Source organism: Schistocerca piceifrons, chromosome 1, assembly GCF_021461385.2.
Source record: "Schistocerca piceifrons isolate TAMUIC-IGC-003096 chromosome 1, iqSchPice1.1, whole genome shotgun sequence".
Taxonomy (NCBI): Eukaryota; Metazoa; Arthropoda; class Insecta; order Orthoptera; family Acrididae; genus Schistocerca; species Schistocerca piceifrons.
In genome coordinates, this window is record NC_060138.1 from 147,731,051 (window position 1) to 147,739,618 (window position 8,568).

The window sequence follows — 8,568 nt, forward strand, 5'->3', positions numbered from 1 at the left end:
ATTCTGCTCCTGACAAAATTTTGAAGAGGTCTCACTGCCATTTGGCTGGCTGGTTGAATCATGCAAACTCCACATTTCTGGGGAATTTGGTTGTGGCAGTGGCCTGACGTTGGACTTTGTGCGAATGTAAGGACTGGCATACTTTTGGGGAACCATCTTGTATGACTTGAGGTCATGTCTGGCAGTGATTGAAGGAACTCTGACAGCACAACAGATACCTCATGGACATCTTGCATCCTCATGTGTTACCTCTCATGTGACAGTGTGATGATGAGGTACTCCTGTGGCCAGCAAGATCTTCACATCTGTTTTCAATAGAACATGCATGGGAACATGTCGGACGTTAGTGCCAACATAGCGACCATACCCAGGATATCGAGGACCAGTTACAACAGTTGTGGGCTAGCTTGCAACATGAGACGTTACGACAGGGTTACGACACCCTTCCAAACCAAATCAATGCATGCGTCAGGGTTAGAGATGGTGCAAAAGAAAATGGGGCCATAATGGCAAGTTCTTTGTAAATTTGACTTGATTTTGTAATCATTGAAATAACATCACACACCCTTCCCAAACTGGTGTCAGTGTCAGGCTCTGCTGTGGCCCATGGCAGGTACACAATGTAAGGCATGAGGCTCTGCTGTGGCCACCAGCAGCCTCACTGCCATCAACATGTTAAATTACAACTGAAATACACGGTGTCCATAAATGTTTACCCTGATTTCAAGATGAAATATTAATTACATTTATAATCGTAACATTTGTTATTGTTAGAGGTCTACCAGGGAACCCATGAAGTTCCTGTACAGCTATGTCTCATTCAACACTTTTGCCAGAAGGTGCACTGTGTGAGCTATGTCATAAAAACACCTTTCCCCAGGAGAAAGCACAATGTGATGCATGACTAGCAGAAAGCAAATCATCATTACTGTGCAATGGAAGTTTGCGTCCCATTACGGAAAGAGGCACCTGATATCAAGTTAATCAGAACATGGATGGAAACTTTTTTTTAGCAACGGGGTTAGTTCAGAAATGGACAAGCACTGGCAGACCATCTGTTTCAGAGGAGATTGTGCAGGCAGTTCAAACCACATTTATGAGAGTATCACAGAAATTGATCAGACAAGTTTTGTGGGAGCTTCAAGTGCCGAAGAGTAAAGTGTATAAAGTGGTTTGCAAACGTCTTCAATTGTATGTGTACAAGGTCCAAATTGTTTAGGCATTACAACCAGACGATCACCTAAAACAATTTGCAATGGACATGTTGAAATGTTTGGATGAGGACAATGATTCCTTGAAGCATGTGTGCTTTCTGGATTAAGCTACATTTCATGTCTATGGCTCAGGTAACTCCCATAATGTCTGGATCTGGGCATCAGAAAATCCTCATGTTGTATGACAATACATTCAGGACAGCCAAAAGTTAATATATGGTGTGGATTAATGTGTGATTGGCCCATTTTTTTCCTCAAAAGCATTGTAAATAGATATGTTTGTCTGGACATGTTGGTGAATTATGCTTTTCCCCAGCTGCAAGATATGCAAGGCATTATCACTTTTCAGCAAGAAGGTGCTCCCCACCATTGGGCTCTAGAAGTCTGCTATTTTCTTGATGAAACCTTCCCCAACAGGTGGGCTTGCAGAGAGAGCCTAATTTCATGGCCCCCGAGATCACCTTGCATTACCACCTAAGATTTCTATCTTTGGGGGTATGTGAAAGCTACTGTGTACAAAAAAATGGTTCAAATGGCTCTGAGCACTATGGGACTCAACATCTTAGGTCGTAAGTCCCCAAGAACTTAGAACTACTTAAACCTAACCAACCTAAGGACATCACACACACCCATGCCTGAGGCAGGATTCGAACCTGCGACCGTAGCAGCCTCGCGGTTCCGGACTGCAGCGCCAGAACCGCACGGCCACTGCGGCCGGCTACTGTGTACAAAACAGCAGTTCCTCAAATTGTGACATTGCAACAACACATCAGAGAAGCCATTGGCACAATCACACCAAGCATGTTGCAGAGTGTGTGGCAAGAGATTGTATACCAACTTGATATTTTGCATGTTACCAGGGGGTGCACATGCTGAAGTGATTTAATGTTGTGTATTACCTGTATTAAATGTGTACATGAGGTTCAAAACTTAATGAGTTGAGGCATACGTGGTACAAGAGATGTCATTTACTGTATCCAATAAAGAGTTACATTGTTTTGTTATGAGGGTAAACATTTATGGAAACCCCATACACTATTTTGAAAGCAACAGATAATTTCTGTTCTATCACACAGACATTATTTCACAATATTTCCAATGTTTCATTTGTTTTAACATGCTCGAGCTGTGTAATCATTGGCCTGGTGGTGAAACATCCACTAGCATTCATACAGCAGTCAACTGTTAAGATGAAATAAAATTAAGAGTTGATGAAATCACAGTACCACCCTTGAAAAATTTTCAAAAGTGTTTAGGGAGTTAATTAACAAATGCACAGCTGCATTTCCATAGATTTGCATCATATATATTGCAGACTGGCAGCTCTTGTACCATATCTAAATGTCCATGCTTCACTTTGTTAGCTTTACTCTTGCTCTCTGCCTGAATCCTTACTTTTTCTGAAATTATGTAAATCAGTCCTTCAATTTGAGTAGTAAAAATTCAATTTAGAGTCATATATGAGGGTGGTTTGAAGTCTGGTAAAAAAAAAAAAAAGCAAGAAAGTGTTTCTTTCATAAACAAGTCACCTTACTTCTCCTATGAGGAATACACACTCGGTCCAGCAATCTTCCGGCTTTATCATCTCATCAGATAAATAGGTTCTGTCATACTCTGCAAAATGCTCATCGACTGCAACTATTACTCCATAATTTGATGAAAATTTCTCTCCAGTAATTCAAGGTTTCAATTAGGGAACAGGAAGACATCACTTTAGGCTAAGTCTGGAAGATGAGGAACCAATTCAAAGGCCAATACATGTACTTTCACCATTGTTGTGGCTGGTGTGGGGGATAGTACTTTATCCAAGTGAAAGAGCACTTCTTTGCACCGATCATGGTCTTTTGTCAGCCAACGTAAGTTTTAAACGATCATCAGTGAAGCAAGATACAGTTCACTTATGGTTCTGCCTTTTTTTCCCCTCCAAGTAATCTATTAGGATTATTCCTTGGAAATCCCAAAAAACAATGGCAATCACCTTACCAGCTAACAGCTTGGTTGGTTGATTTGGGGGAAGAGGACCAAACAGCAATGTCATCGGTTCCATCAAATTTGGGAAGGAAAACAGTAGTGCTCTTTTCAACGCAACCATCCCCACATTTGCCTGAAGCGATTTAGGGAAATCACAGAAAACCTAAATCAGGATGGCCAGATGCGAGCTTGAACCGTCGTCCGCCCAAATGCAAGTCCAGCTAACAAAATTGTTTTCTTTCACCAGCCTTCATCCATTGTTTTGACTGCCATTTTGACTCTGGTATTGTTTCAACAGTCACAAATCAGTGCAAACAGTCTTGCAGATGGTCATTAAACATTGCCACACATTGTGCTGAAATGTTGCGTTGAATGTACTTTTGGTCAACTATGAGCAGTCGCGGCACCCACTTTGCACACATCTTCTTTGTAGGCAATTCTCCTTGTGGGATATTAATGCACTCACTCAGTTGGAATGCCTACAGTCTCAGCAACCTCTCAAAGTTATATTTGACAGTCTTGCATTACCATTCCAATGATTGTCTCAATGGTTTCATTTGTGGTGAGCTCAACTGGACAGCTGGAGTGCACGTCATATTCAGTTGTTGTCTGCCCATGTTTAAAGTCATTAACCCAAAAATAAATTGTCTTCAGTGACGATACAGAGTCCACAAGAAGTTCATCCAATCCCATTTCAATCTGTGCAGCAGTCCAACCCTACAGATGAAAAAAGTTTAACAACAGCACACTCCCAATTGCAGTTGACACACTGACCAATTCAGACAGCTGTCAACAATGAGCTGTACACTGTACATTGTTGAAATTATTTGTACAATTCTTGGAATAATCAAGCTTACCAACCACAAAGACGCAACAAAACTGTTCTTTTATTCTGTGGAAATTTATCAGACTTGTGAAACCACCCTCATGTAAGTCATTATTTACTTTCTAGCAATAACAGTTAATGTGTCTAAACTGTGGGCGAAATAATATAGTTGCTTCAGTTTAATGTGTTACAGCCAGACTGAACATTGTTAGTGATAATGTTTTACTGATGCTAATATAAACAGCTACTTCATTCACATTACCTGTTAATGATTGTAACTCACTGGAGCCCTTCTCACATAAGGGAGGTGTCACCTACACAACTTACATGTGAGTTAAGAGGTTTGGTGATGGCAGCAACATCAGCAAGATCTAGGAAAGGACCTGGATCTGAAGTCTACTTGCATTCAAATATTAGCTAAGTTATAGAAAGAGCCTCACATCAATATTCATGTAGCTACACACATTTTGTACAACAAAACTTACAAATTTCAGTATTCTCAAATTCAGCAAATTATGGTAAACTTATTGAACATACATGTCTTAGTAACCTACAATAATGTGTTTCATATGCAGACCAAAAAGGTTCACACATTTTATCCTTTTATTATGTCTAGCTGGAACACTGTATTACTAAAAAGCGAGGTATTACTGATGCTACTGAACTGGATGTGTTGTTTGTTTTTCAAAGTTTACAGCGAACCAATTTGTATAAAACCAATTAATAAGTAAAATAGCATCCTTTGCTATCTTCACCACTGTTGCTTCTTTGACTGACTTATTATTTGTGCAACCCATAAAAATAACTAATTCTGTCTCTTTATTCAAATAAAATGGCAGATCATTAACATAGGCACAAACAGTAATAGGTCTAGTCAAATGCTTTTGAGACTTTCAACAATGCGTATTGCCTGTAAACATTAATCTACAAAACTATATGCTTAACAGAAAAAATGCTGTGGTTTTCAGCCAACCCTACAGTCCTCAATTTACTTTTGAATTCACTGAAGTCTTCAGAAGCTTAGATCATATATTCTGAATGATACATTGGTCACTGCAGGCGAAGCTCACGCTGTAGGCAAACTTAAACAAAATTTCGGCTTGTTCAGTGATATTTTCTGCGTACTGATGTATAAAGAACCACTGTCTGGTGCCTGGCTACAAGGTAATAATGCAAATACGATTTATTCAATTTGTTACGCCAACCTATGAAAATACCTTCACAGCAGAAACAAGCCTACCATATACAATCACCAAAACGTACAACTCAGAACACAGAGTAACACAACAACATTCAGGTGCTAAAGTAATGTGATATGATTGTCATTGCTCAACGAACATCTCAGCATAGCGTCATTGTGCAGCTTGTCCATTGCATTCAATGAATCCACACACAAGTTGCAAGTCAGGCAATTCATCATCCGTAAATTCATCACTGACTGGAGTGGCAAACGCCAATTCCTTCAAGTGTTCCCTAAAATCAAAATTCTGAGGTATTACGGTTGATTGCTGACCTGGCAGAGTCGGCATCAAAGTAGGAAATATATTAATGAAGAAGTCCTGATAACAAGCCCCATTTAACCTTAGTAGTAAAATATAAGACCCCATTATCTACAGCAAAATAAACATGCCCTTATATTGATTGAGAAACACTCCTCCTACAATTGCATGGAACTTTTCATCATCCTACACGTGTTCATTATGAAAATCTGTGACACCATCTCTTGTGAACAGTGGATCTGCACTACTCTTTTGCCAGAGCCTCTGACAAATGTAGTGTGCCTCAGTAGTTTTCTTGCCTCAGGGCTGTAAGGCAATAATGCCCACTGCTCAATGTTAAGGCAGTAGTCATGTGGGCTTGGCTATCAGCCACTGACGATGATACAGGCAGTATGCCGGCTACTATTTTGAGGAAGGCGAATGGCTGTACTTCAACATCTTGAAGTGTTGGAATGAGAGAAAATGACTAGTGAAAACTTCTGGCAAGCTTGCAAATCCATAATGACATATAACACTGCGGTATGAAAAATCGCTGAAAACAGAAATAATGCACCACAACGAGCAATAGGCACACAATAATGCCAGATATATCAGAATGGTTATGACAATAAAAAAAAAATTATTTAAACTTAGTAGATGGTTGTATAAACAAAATTACAAAGTTACATTAAAAAACATAGGTGCTGTGACTTACCGCACGAGAAGGCGCTGGTAGATAGACACAATAAAAAACACACAAACACACACACGAATTTCAAGCTTTCGCAACCCATGGTTGCTTCATCAGGAAAGAGGGAAGGAGAGGGAAAGATGAAAGGATGTGGGTTTTAAGGGAGAGGGTAAGGAGTCATTCCAATCCCGGGAGCAGAAAGACTTACCTTAGGGGGGAAAAAGGGACAGTTATACAATCGCACACACACACATATCCATCCACACATATAAAGACACAAGCAGACATATGTAAAGGCAAAGAGTTTGGGCAGAGATGTCAGTTGAGGCGGAAGTACAGAGGCAAAGATGTTGTTGAGGGCGGCAACTTGAAATTAGCGAAGGCTGAGCCCTGGTGGGTAATGGGAAGAGGATATATTGAAGGGCAAGTTCCCATCTCCGGAGTTCTGATAGGTTGGTGTCAGTGGGAAGTATCCAGATAACCCGGACGGTGTAACACTGTGCTAAGATGTGCTGGCCGTGCACCAAGGCATGTTTAGCCACAGGGTGATCCTCATTACCAACAGACACTGTCTGCCTGCGTCTGTTCATGCGAATGGACAGTTTGTTGCTGGTCATTCCCACATAGAAGGCTTCACAGTGTAGGCAGGTCAGTTGGTAAATGACGTGGGTGCTTTCACATGTGGCTCTGCCTTTGATCGTGTACACCTTCCAGGTTACAGGACTGGAGTAGGTGGTGGTGGGAGGGTGCATGGGACAGGTTTTACACCGGGAGCAGTTACAAGGGTAAGAGCCAGAGTGTAGGGAAGGTGGTTTGGGGATTTCATATGGATGAACCAAGAAGTTACGAAGGTTAGGTGGATGGCGGAAAGACACTCTTGGTGGAGTGGGGAGGATTTCAGGAAGGATGGATCTCATTTCAGGGCAGGATTTGAGGAAGTCGTATCCTGCTGTAGAGCCACATTCTGAGTCTGATCCAGTCCTGGAAAGTATCCTGTCACAAGTGGGGCACTTTTGGGGTTCTTCCATGGGAGGTTCTGGTGGCTCCGGTTATTTGCTTCTGTACCAGGTCGGGAGGGTAGTTGCGGGATGCGAAAGCTGTTTTCAGGTTGTTGGTGTAATGGTTCAGGGATTCAGGACTGGAGTAGATTGACACGCAGACCTAAACTGTACGGAAGGGACCGTTTGATACGGAATGGGTACTGTTGCTTGTTGGTGGGTTTGATGTGGACGGATGTGTGAAGCTGCCCATTGGACAGATGGAGGTCAACGTCAAGCAAAGTGGCATGGGATTTGGAGTAGGACCAGGTGAATCTGATGGAACCAAAGGAGTTGAGGTTGGAGAGGAAATTCTGGAGGAATTACAAAGTTACATATTTATGAACGTATGAGTATTATCCACAATGCTTTTAAAAATTTATAGCACATACAAGCATCGAGTTACATTTGGGAGTGTGAATTGACATTAAAACTTTCGAAAGACAGTTCCCCAAATATCAGCAGTGTCAATTAATGAACTACTTAATTTTATCAAAAAACTGGACCAAACACAAACTGAAGCCATATGAATGGAAGTATTCAAATCAAAGCAGTGATGATGACACAGACTGGATCATGAACAACATCTGAGGCTTATGGTTCCATGAATTACAGACCTCAAAGCCAAAACAGGAATTCAGAAAACTAATATATGTCGCATCTCAGGTTTGAAGATGTATGAATAAAACAGTGATAAAACAGAAACAAAGACAACAGGAAAAAATACCATATGCAGGGGAAAAAGCACATATGATCACTGCGAATGGAATACTTATCGATAATAAATTCTAGGGTAGATGGAACAGACACAGCAAGAAAGGTAAGGTGCAAAGGAAGACTGGAATAGACATCTTATTTAGTACTCCAGGAGTCAAAAAGGAGAACACAGAATTAATTCAAGTGGAGAGTTGCATGTCTGAACTAGAGACAGAAATGAAACCAAATGATGCAGAAATTGGATGCACTGAGAAGTCTGAAGAGGTCTCATGCAGCATCAACATCATAATGAAGTGAGGGAAGATAATTTGGTGGTTCATGTTGTTGGAGAAGTCTGCTTAGCAATGGGCACATAAGCAGTTGACACTCTAGATTAATGAATCTGCACTGACATAAGCAATATAGTAATGCACAGGAGAGGGGAATCTGATGATTTTCAACATGTACAAGTAATTTATGGTGAATCAGCAGTAGGTAAGTACCTATCAGGGGCAAAACTTCAAAATGTTTTACGTGAGGCAGATGTAAGTGTGAGTGATATTGTGACTTCTGTCATGGGCACTTCTGAAGAAGGGATAAGTATGTGCAGTAGATGAGGTAGGTGTGTGTGTGTGTGTGTGTGTGTGTGTGTGTG